Source organism: Lactuca serriola, chromosome 6 (assembly GCF_051521515.1).
Source record: "Lactuca serriola cultivar US96UC23 chromosome 6, Lser_US96UC23_V15, whole genome shotgun sequence".
In the NCBI taxonomy this organism is placed as follows: Eukaryota; Viridiplantae; Streptophyta; class Magnoliopsida; order Asterales; family Asteraceae; genus Lactuca; species Lactuca serriola.
In genome coordinates this window covers 76,753,030-76,765,825 of record NC_136413.1, presented here as the reverse complement: position 1 = coordinate 76,765,825, position 12,796 = coordinate 76,753,030, and positions in this window count along the sequence as shown.

Genomic DNA, 12,796 nt, shown 5'->3' with positions numbered 1-12,796 from the left:
GCATGTATAAGGAAAAAATAAACTTATGAAAATATTTTCTCGTTTAGCCTAGTGGAACAGCAAAGAATTGTAAATCAATTAAAACAAAATTTGATTAGCATTGGAGATACATACCAAGCAGCTTCTACCTTCCTTCTCTTGATTTTTTTCCCGTGTATGCTTTGTCTGTGTTATGCGAGGAATAAATAGGAATGAACAAGATAATCTTAGGAATTAGTGGTAATTATCCTCCCAAATAGTTGTATCAATATCTGTTAAGTTTTAAAATTTAAATTTTGTTTATGAATGGTTATGTTTTTAATTTTATATATAATTTATTTTAGTGATAATCTTCTTTGTTTTTGGCAGAACCGCTTATTCTATGAAATGTTAAAAATGTAATATATTTTTCTTGATGATCTTCCTATCTGTTTTTTATTTTATTATATATATATATATATATATATATATATATATATATATATATATTGTGTATCTTCATCAGATCATCAGCTTTATAATTTAAATATATGATTTTTCTTATAATATTAGTTGTCCTTTTGAAACGTGAAGGCTAATCGATAAGGTTAAGATTAATTTTGCTTTATCATTTTCCCTCACACGATCATTATCAGGCTATAATAAATGCTCTTAACCCTCTTATATTCTTCTCCTACTTGATAGTAACATCACAATTTTTTTTCACTTTTGTTAATTTTAAGCATCATATCTAACTGTTTCAATAAAATGTTTGTATGCGTATGTGTGTGTGAACAATAGAACTTGTCAGACAAGGAGTTCCATTGCCAGTGTGGTGTAATTCGTGATTCTAATGTTGTATATTGTGAATTAAATCTTCATTTTGCTAATAAAATTAACACACAATTAGAGATGAGTAGTTAGTATCATTTCCCGATCCCGTAATGGTACCAAATTCATCGGGGAACCGCCTGATTACCGGTACCTTGTTTGTTTTGCTTTATTAGCATATTCCATTTTGGTAGAACATAAAAGGTTAACAAGTATGTATTGATGATGTATTTTTTAAGTATGAAGTAAGGAGTGTTTAGTGTTACAAATCTACATCAATGTTACCTCTGATTTTAACAACATAAAAGGTCACCAATTTGTTTTGACTTTTAAAGTTCATATGAGTTATAATTTTACTTCATATTCCTATAAAGTTACAAATTCATAATCTTTAATCAATTGATGACAACTAAAGTAGTGCAAATTTACAATCACTTTCACATTTCATATTGAATATAACTTGTTTTACTTTACAAAGTATGTGGAAGATAACTACGTCCATGGGGTAAAATAGCCTTTGATTAGCTTTATTAATTGTTCAAAAATAGCAATCAATGATGCACCATATCCATAATGACCTGCTAGACAATCTTAAATAAGATCTTATAAATTAGAAATAAGTATATCAGTCTAAACAAATAACTAAACAACCGGATAATAATCCTTATTTAAATAAAATACTCATACTAACTTTCCTATTTTATTGTTTAGCCTTGAAGCTACCCTACTTCCACATTAGATAGACCTGGCCAAAGCCAAACAGACCAAGCTTATCATAGTCCTTCATCATGATCTGGCCGTAAGTGAGTGGTGTCATCAACATCATCTTCTCGAAGACTAAACCTAAACTGGTCTTTTGACTTTCCCTTGATGTTCAACATTAAGGCTATCAAGCTTTCACAAACACTTTTTTCGATATGCATAACGTCCACACAATGGTGAGCCTATAAGTATTCATAGTCTGAACGTTTATTTCCATGTTTCCAGTAACTAGGATCCATCTGTAATTACATAAAAAAAATATTATGATTCAATTAAGTCTCAACAAATATTTGTGTGATATTCATCGTCTGGAACACTGTCTTAGATTTTCAAGTCTACTTAAATATAATGAAATTTTATCTTATCCGGAAGTTACCTTTGATTGTGTCGGCCAAAGATGAAAGGTAAAGAATTAATGATATCTATAATTCCAGGGGATATTTGGAAGGTTGCAGCAAGACTAGAGATAGCTTTGGTTGTTGAGGAAGTTGAACCTTTGCAATCGTCTATGCCGGTCACAGCTTCTGTTCTGACTCTGCTCAACTTTTATGTAAGTTTTCCAAAGTTAAACATTAACCGACTCAAATGTGAAAATCTGAGGCTAACCACCGACCTCAACTGTTAAAAAAACGAAAATTCTAAATTAAATTAACACACTACGTACAATAAGATTAAAGATACATACTCAGACTTAATGAAGAAGAATATGTGTGTTGTATCATACGATTTTCATCTCCTTCATACAAGATTTATCGATTCTCTGCACGTGTGACTTTCTGTGTATGCTAATTGATGAATAAATACAACTTTTTTCATATGGTCTCTATTTTTTTTTTTGTGCGTGACTGGAAGAAAAAACACCAATTAAATAGATAATCAGTGGTAATTATCTTTCAATCCATGTTTTTATCAATATCTCTTTAGCTTTAAAATTTAAAGTTTTATTCATAATCAGTTAAGTATTTGAATAATGTATATCTTATCTGTTTACCTATTTATTTCACACTGCATGATTTTCAACGTCATAAGGAAGAAAATATAGTTGTATTCATTTATTTATCTACTCAAATGCGCAGGCATCATCTATCTGGTGTTCTTTGGAGCTGCTGGCATACTTTTATTGATCTTCTCTGGTTCTATTTGTGCTCCTTGTTAATTTCTTTCTAGATGTTTGTGGGTTTTTTTGGTTTATTGACCGTTTTGCCCCTACTTGGCGTTTTTAAGTGTGGTGCTTGTTGACTCTTTCTGCCTCTATTCATCCATTTGCTAAAGTTCTGGTCTGCTATGCTCTCTAGGTTGCTGGTGGGATACATCTTTGCTATTTGACCTTTTTACCCTTGTGGGGTGTTTTCTTAATAACAAATTTAAGAAACACAACTAGGTATCATCCAAAATAAACATAAAATGTTAATAATAAATTCAACAAGCACACCAAATCATCATCCAACAAATCCATAATAACTTTAAATAGCATAAAAATGAAATATATTTTCTTCTAATCTTCTTTGCATACTTTCATCAATTATTATGTTGTTCGGTCTCTATGTTTGATAGTTGGATACAAAATATAACAAAAAAAAGGACACCATCCATAGGTTTCAAAATAGAAAGGCTATCATGAATTACAAAATATATCAATAACCAATTTGTTTCAAATACTAAAAAAAATCAACTTAACCCTCCATATAATCACTAAATAAAATAAGGAGAAGTGGAGACTAACCATTTCAGATGACAACCCAAGGACACTGGTGTCGATGATATGCCAAAGGAACACACGGCATCGGAGGAGGTGCATATGACGTCAAAAGAAGAGTAGACTTTGGAGTCGAGAAGCTTCAAAAGGCGACCACTGGCATGCTTCGAGGATGAGATGGATGTGCTTGGAAGGGACTGCAACGACGTGAATGGAAGAAGAAGATGTCGACGTCGTTAAAGGAAGAAGAAAATGTCGGCGTTCAGTGCATTCTTTCATTTGTTCAGAGAGAAAGAGGGGGGGGGGTGAGATAGAGAGAAAGAATTTCAAAAAACAAATAGACCGAATACGATGGAATAAAGGAACCCAATGAATAATTGTTACACTTTGATAGTTTTGCCCTTCAAAGTTTTTTTAAAATAATTTTCATTGACTTGAGTTGACCGATTAGAGTACCTAGACCCGATTATCTCTGGCTTTGACCACGTCCGATTATAGAAGCCGATTAGCTATAAATGTCATCGTACGTTGGAGGACCACCAAGCGCCTAGGCGCCGATTAAACAGCCTCCTAGGTAGATATTTGCAACGCTGGTTACAGCTGTACAATTGAAATCATCAGATACATCTTTATTTGTTTATGGCTTTATTCTGATGGCATCTTGATTTTAATATTTTTGTTACAATGGATAATCACACATGTGGGAATAAGTGTAACCAATCAAACGTACTATTCTTTCTTGGATGATAACTGAGGATTAGTTGCATATGCATAATTTTGATAGGAAATGGTTATATTTGCATTCAAGTCATTGTTTGGGGTGTGGTTCGTGTTAGTGTTGGGGTTGGGGTTTTGGTTAGTGTTAGGGATGGGGTTGGAGTAAGGATTGGGGTTGGGGTTGCTGCTTGGATTTGGGTTGGGTTTTTTATTTGGATTGAGGTTGGGTTCTGGTATGTCGGACGTCTCACAGCCACTAACCATGACGCATAATAAAAGGTTGAATGCTATGACCAGAACAACGGACACATTACTCTTCGATGCCATGTCAAAATCGGTTAGAAATTATTAGAAACGACATTCTTAATCATATGAAAATGTTTCTACGACGGTAATTAAAAGTTAATTATATGAAAATGTTGTTAGTCTAGCGAAATATATAGCAGCCAAACACACTTTAAATGTTTAATAGCATATATTATGAGCATTTTAAAATGACAGAATTTTGTTGGGAATCAACTATTAGTTAATGATTGTTATACATTTTCTATCTTTTGCTGGCAAGAAGGAAAAAGAATTAGTAACAAACCGGTTAGTAAACAAATCATATATATATACTCAAAGAAAACAAATTATTTTTATATTTGGTTTTATATGAACCATTTATACAAACCAATTTACCAAGGATGTCCAAAATAGAGAACCAAAAAATATCCTTGTAACATTTTACATTACCGGAGTGCAACTTATAACCATACATGTTTGAAACTTGTAGAAGTAGCACAAAACACCACATACATAGGTATTTTGATTAACGACCGATGAAATATGTGATTTGCATGGTAGACGAATTTCGGGAGATCTGATGGGTTGGTAATGGATTAATGCATGTGGCTAATCCTTCACATAATTTTGAATATTTGACATGAACTAGCATAAGATTTCAGAATAGATAAATTATATTTCTAAAGTTACTAGAAATGATACTAAATTAAATGGCTTGTGGTTGTTCTTTTTCAAATAAGAGAAATATATGCAAAACACGTTTAAAAAGTATACAAAGTTTAAATATTTTAATAGGTTATCGTGATCCGAAATTGATTATTATTATTATTATTATTATATGTTTTTTTATTTAGAGAGTAAGAATAAGCTAAAAGAAATAAAAAAAACATTAAACCCATTATGGTTTTTTCACGAACTATGAAAAAATAGAACACATTCCAACTTTGTTTCTTCTATGACAACATTCTCGTTGTTTTTTTTAGGATGATTGAATCATGTTACTACATCTTCAAAATATATCGAACAAAATTGTAATGATTCATTAGTGATTCATTAGTGACCCAACCATCAGCTATATAACCTTCCAACCACTCCTTATTTATGACATAAAAATTAAGTTTTTTCATATAATTTTCTAAGTGATACATCCATCTTATACATACCAGGATCTCCAAATATATTTGTAGGTCGATGAAAAACTAAATGAATCACAATGTTAAAATACCCAAGAAGATATATCACTTCTAATTCAAATAAGATTCTAATAAATGTTGCCTTCACTTCTCCCGTATTTTTCATCATCAGTGTTCTCGAGCAAAGTTGTTTAAAAACATACAAAGCTCTATTGTTGGTGCATAAGTATCCTTATCCAAAAACCTTCTAACTCCAATTGGTATCACACGTTGCATAAGAATAAAATTGTGACTAACAACCATATATTTTTAAATATATAATCATGTTAGATGTAAACCTATGAGGTCGTTCCAGCCAAACAATGTTAGTATCAATTTGTCTCGCATTCTTAATCATGTTAGATGTAAACCTATGAGGTCGTTTAACATTTAATAAATTCTCTAGCGTAGGATAATAAATCTAATTTTTGAATACGTTACCTCATATGTAAATGTGTATTACACGATTGGTTGTTTATGAATATTCAACAGCATTTCCCTTACCTTCCAAATGTGTGTGTGTCTATATATATATATATATATATATATATATATATATATATATATATATATGTGTGTGTGTGTGTGTGTGTGTGTGTGTATATATATATATACACACACACACACACACTCAACGAGCAAAAAGAAACTGACAACTGTATATTTCTTAAAATATAATCATGTAATACAACTTTACATCCTAAGTCCAGTAAATTATTCAAAAAACAGTATTGAAAATGAAAACAACTTGAAATTAATTTCTTAATCAATTTCGGGCAGGTATTTTGATGCTTTTGATGAGTAAAACAAAGATAGTTAATGTAAAAAAAAACCTACTTTTATATTATCGAATTGTACTTTAATAAATAACTTGTTAGATTTAGTGTCTTACATGTCAGATTTTTAGTTTTTTCGTATTATATTATATTATTTATTTTAAATATCATTCAAAACACAGTCGTTAGACTAAAAGACTCAACCATCGAACGGTTAGATGTAGATGATAGTTGCACAATAGGGCCAAATCAATAACACTGAGATTATTTAGCATGTAAGTTAACGTATTCACTTAATAGTTAACTCACATAAACAAGAGTCCCACAAAGCACAAAGCAAGCAACATTCATGTAGTAACACTCCAAGCACTACACGAATCTACCCTATGCCGACGACTTTTTTTATTACCCTATGCCGACGAAAAGTCGTCGGAATAGCCCCATCGACATAGGTGGAAAAAGTCATCGGTATAGATGTCGTCTGGATAGCTACTCCTATACCAATGACATGTCGTCTGCACAAGCTTCGTCAGGATTGATTTTCAAAAAAAATAAAGTTTTATTATTTACTTGAACCGACGATATGTTGTCGGGACAAAGGCAATATCAATTAGGGATGAAAATTTCACCCGACCCGATGGGGAACCCGGTTGACCAGCCCCAATCTTGCACTTATTTTTTTCTCCTAGTTATTTTTATGTGTTAATTGCAAGAAACAAACAAATTACTTTGTTATTTCTTTCGGTTAAGGTGAACAAATACATGTTATAGTGTACTTGTCTTCTTTTTTGTTATTATAGGAAGAAATGATGAAGTTTTTTAGAAACCTGCATTTGGTGGAATTAATAAGTAACAAGTTCGTTCTTTAGGGAATGCTTGGAATAAGCTTTATTTGTCTTTCATTATTTTTTGTGGGATTGTAGTAGTATGGAATGGACATTTAGTTTTTTTAGTATGTTCACTATTGTTGTAGTCAATTCTCAATGTTTTTTTTGCTAGTTGAAGTATTTCATTTTTATGACTTGTATTTTTCATTTGTGGTTTGAATTATTATGTTATAATATTTTTAATTAAAAATGGTATTTGAACACATGTATTCATGTTTACATCTTTATGTTTTTTATTTGTTTGTACACATTTGAACATTATTACTTGCATAGGTATTGGTTAATTCCCACACATAAAGTTATTTTTACCATCACATGTTAAAATGGACACCTATACATATGTTAATTTCACTACACATCAAAATACTTTTACCACATATATTTTATGACACTTGTAAACCAACACTTTTTACGGGACATGCCACATCATTTAACATGACATCATTGTACTCCAAGTCATAGTCGACATCACTAGCCATGTCATCTAACATTTAAAACAAATTATAATACTTCTACATACACATATTAAATAGTTTTAGCCACACATGCATGTGTAGATTTAGCTTAGTCTATACCTACACATATTTGATGTGTTGGTAATGATCTATATCTATAGGCATAAGGCAACATATAATGACACTTAATTTATGTGTAGTCAATGATGACTACCAACACATAAAAGACTTATAGCTACACATAGCCACAATTATGATCTATAGGGTATCTCTTTCGTGGCGTCGGTATTAGTGGCGACGAATGGATGATTGTGGAGGTAAATTTCATGTTTAATTATTTTAGAACATTATCATTGACTAGGAATGCCACTATTGACGTCACAGCAAATGGTAATGTACGACATGAGATGCCAGCTGTTGGATTGATCTAGGTATCTTATCTATAGATATGGTCTTTAGTTTAACGATCATGTGGATTGGAATAAATAGCTTTATTGATGATACATATAGCCGTGACATTTAAATATGTTGTTTGACATTTTTGTCATGTACGCATCCCTACATTGCATAAATATCATTTTCCTCACTTTGATGTAACTTGTTAAGATTTAAGATATAAGTTTGTATAATATATGTGAATACTAATACTTAGATATCTAAAATTCATTTATTATCATAACTAATGCCTTTTTTTTTGTCATTTTGGTATGTTTAAGTTTTAAAAATAGAAACTATTATAAAATTAGGTTTGTTACTTCTAATAGTAACCAATATGTTCCCAATTTTATTGCGTATTCACTTGATTATCAATATGATCAAAACGAGTTTTTTGTTTGACCACATCTATTTTGGTCTTTCTTAGACAAAAAGGGTTTTACTACTTTTCTCGCCAGACTTGTTATCACTTTCATTCTTGTATACTAAGTATAAAAAAGGCTTATTAAGCAATAACTTTTTTGTCATTTTCCTTTATTTTTATCTTTTTCCTTTAATATTCCTGATATTTCAAGTTGCCAAACTTTTGTCTAGTACTAGTATAATTCAACCCATATTTACACAACTACATGTTAGTTAAATCCTTATTCAATTTTTTTTTCTAATACACACAATCAAAACCAAGTATATATCAAACAAGCACACCCATACCATCATTTAATTCTATAAAAAACCGTATATACAAATTATATTTCAAACAAGCACACCCAAACCATCATTTAATTCTATATTTACAAAATATGAGTCAACATAAAACTCAAACTGAGGATTTGAGGAAAAAATTTGTTAATGAAGAATTTTTTTTTTGAAAAGAGTAAAAAGAGTTTTGAGACAAACAGAGCAGAGCCGTGTATACGATCAGCCAGCGCCCGAACGATGAATCCCAAAAGTACCCTTACATTATGTGTTATGAGATATGCTATGTTACATTATGCATGCTAGAGTAGGTTAGGTATTCATATTAGGACTAGAGTGGCCTGATTTGTGATGCCTTAGCTTAGGAGATTTTTGCTGCTGAGATGCTTTGAGAACGAGTAGATCGCAGTTAGGAGCTCATGAGAGGGCTATCGGAGGGTAGCCAATGCATAATGACAGTAGAGTACTCGTAATCCAAGATCCAAGGAGGAGGACTTGGAGTGAATGCTGATGCGGTGTGGTCAGTAGTATTGGGCCCATACTACTGAAGACACCGGATCAGTGGGCATTCCAAGTAAGAATCTGTTGGACAGCGGAGGACGAGTAGGGTTGCGTCATCGAGTGTGAGTATGCTCGATCGAGTATCTGATATTTATTGTTGTATTTCAGAGGCATTATGGTTGGGACTTTACACACACCTGAGAGCAGTGGTTTCAGCGACGAGGAGATCCGTCGATTGATTCATGAGGAGGTGGCTGCTGCCATTCAGGCTGAGATTCCTGAGATGTTTGGGGACATCAAGACCACATTGATTGAGACCTTTGATTAGCGGTATGAAGCACTGACTGAGGCTGCGGCAGCTGCAGCTACTGCTGCCAGACCTCAGGGAGGTGACTCGTTGTTGTTTCAGGAGTTCAGCAACACGAAGCCACCAGAGTTCGACGGGACGCAAGACCCGATTGCTGCGATGAGATGGATCTCTGACATCGAGGGATGTTTCTATACGTGTTCTTGTCCAGAGCACTTGAGGGTACGGTTCGCTCTGAACCAGCTCCGCTTGGGAGCGAAGGATTGGTGGAAGTTCGTGACTGCGAACTTCACTTTGGCAAAGATTTCTGAGGTGACCTGGGAGAGGTTCACCGCTATGTTCAGAGACGAGTATGTTCCCACGGTGCAGAGGGAACAGTTGATTTAGGAGTTCTTGACCCTCAAGCGGGGTACTGATTCTGTGGCAGTGATCACCAGGAAGTTTCATGAGAGGGCGATGTTTTGCCCTGAGCAGGTGTCCTCTGAGCAGGCTCGTATGAGCCGTTTTCTGAGTTTTCCGAGGAGAGATATTTGGGAGTTCATGGCGAACTCGACTTACCGGACATTTGCTGAGCTCCAGACAAATGCCTGGAAGAGGGAGATTGAGTTGGAGACTCAGGCCAGGGAGGAGGCCGAGTCACAGAGGGCGGATTGGCGACCGACTCAGTCTCAGCCGACAGCCAAGCGGGCTAGAACCGCTAATTCAAGATCTGGAGGCACGAAGGGCCGCACTTGTGGGAAGTGCGGCAAGAGTCACGAGGGGTCGTGCAGGGCTGGAGTATGTTACAAGTGCGGGAAGGAAGGGCATATCGCGAGGGATTCCCCCAAGGGATTTTCGGTTTATTTTCATTGCAACCAGACCGGCCATCGGAAGGCCGAGTTCCCTCAGCAACTTTAGGGATCAGCGCAGGGATCTGCGCCTGTTGCTAGGACTACCGAGGTTCGGCCGGTGAAGGCCGAGGCACCGAAGGCTCGTGGGAGAGCATTTCAGTTGACTGAGGAGGAGGTCCGCGCGGTGCCTGGTGTTGTGGCTGGTATGTATTCTATATTCATCTTTTATTTGAGTTGAGTTATTATGCTTATATGATGTTGTGCGTAGGTACTTTTCTTGTGAATTATGTGCCTGCTTTGGTATTATTTGACGCAGGTGCGAGTCGGTCATTTGTTTCCGTAGCATTTAGTCAGCACATTAGTATCCGGCGAGAGGCGTTGGATCGACCTATGCGAGTTTCCATAGCTGATGTGCGAGCAGTGTATGCTTCAGATGTGATTCGAGGATGTGTCCTTGAGATCTTCGGTGTGGAGTTTCCGACAGATGTGGTTCCGATTGCGATGGGGCATGTGTGTGTTATAGTGGGTATGAATTGGTTGAGCCGATATGGAGCTGTGATAGACTGCGAGGGTACACATGCTGGGTCAGCATTTTGTTCGGCCGCCAGAGCGAGACAGAGTCTACATCAGGCTGTAGGGGATTTGTGGCATATGTGATGGATGCGAGGGTTGATTCAGAGAGACCGAAGTCAGTTGATGAGGTCCCGATAGTGCGCGAGTTTCCGGATGTGTTTCCAGAGGAGTTGCCAGGTGTGCCTCCGGAGAGGCAGGTAGAGTTTAGTATCGATTTGGTTCCGGGAGCTGCGCTTATTGCCAAGGCGCCTTATCACCTTGCGCCTCCAGAGATGCAGGAGTTATCCTCGCAGCTCCAAGAGCTGGTGGGGAAGGGGTTTATTCGGTCGAGCAGTTCATCTTGGGGGGCGCCTATCCTTTTTGTCAAGAAGAAGGATGGTTCACACCAGATGTGTATTGATTACCGGGAGTTGAACAAGCTAACGGTTAAGAACCGTTACCCGTTGCCAAGGATCGACAATTTGTTTGATCAGTTGCAGGGAGCATCTTGGTTCTCCAAGATCGATTTGAGGTCTGGGTATCATCAGGTGAGGGTGCGAGATGAGGACGTCCAGAAGACAGCATTCCGGACTCGTTATAGGATTACGAGTTCATGGTGATGTCTTTTGGACTCACCAACGCACCGACGGTGTTGATGGATCTCATGAACAGAGTGTGCAGACCGATGTTGGATCGCTCGGTGATCGTGTTCATCGACAACATATTGGTGTTTTCGAGATCCAGAGAACAGCATGAGGAGCATTTGAGGGAGATCCTCGGAGTTCTGAGATCGGAGAGGCTTTATGCCAAGTTCTCCAAATGTGAGTTCTGGTTACGAGAGGTTCAGTTTTTGGGGCATCTTGTCAACTAGAATGGGATATTGTTCGATCCGACCAAGATTGAGGTGGTCATGAGGTGGGAGGTGTCGAGATCACCACCGAGATCAGGAGCTTTCTGGGTTTGGCCGGCTATTATCGGAGATTTATTAAAGATTTCTCCAAGATCGCCGTGCCACTCACCAAGTTGACCCGGAAGGGTGCTGCATTTTCTTGGGGTCCGGAGCAGCAGACCTCGTTCGAGACACTTCGCCAGAAATTATGCGAAGCCCAGTGTTGGCCCTTCCGGAAGGGATGGAGGATTTTGTGGTATATTGTGATGCATCGATATCCGGATTGGGAGCGGTGCTTATGCAGAGGGGGCATGTGATAGCATATGCATCGAGGAAGCTTAAGCCTCATGAGTCGAGGTATCCCACTCATGATCTGGAATTGGGAGCGGTAGTTTTCGCCCTCAAGATCTGGCGACATTATCTGTACGGGGTTCGGTGTACGATATACACGAACCACAAGAGCTTGAAGTATTTGATGGATCAGCCCAACCTGAATATGCGCCAGAGGAGGTGGTTGGATGTGGTCAAGGATTATGATTGTGAGATCTTGTACCACCCGGGCAAGGCTAATGTAGTAGCCGATGCACTGAGCAGTAGGGTGGAGGGTGCCCCGATGCGAGATGTTTGTCTGAGATTGACGGTGATGACCCCGGTGTTGGATGCTATTCGTGGGGCCTAGGCTGAGGCCATGAGGCCAGGAAGCCGGAAGAGAGAACGAGTTGTTGGGCTAGTATCAGAATTCGTTACCGATAGCCGGGGGCTTATGACATTTCAGGGTCGGATATGGGTACCGTCGGTGGGCGGAACGCATACCATTTTGATGGAAGAGGCACATCGATCGAAGTTCTCGATCCATCTCGGGCCCACTAAGATGTATTTGGACCTGAAAAGGGAGTATTGGTGGCCCTGTATGAAAAGGGATGTCACATGGTTTGTAGAGAGATACTTGACCTGTCGCAGGGTTAAGGCCGAGCACCAGCGTCCACATGGTAAGCTGCAGCCGTTAGAGATTCCCAAGTGGAAATAAGAACAGATTACCATGGATTT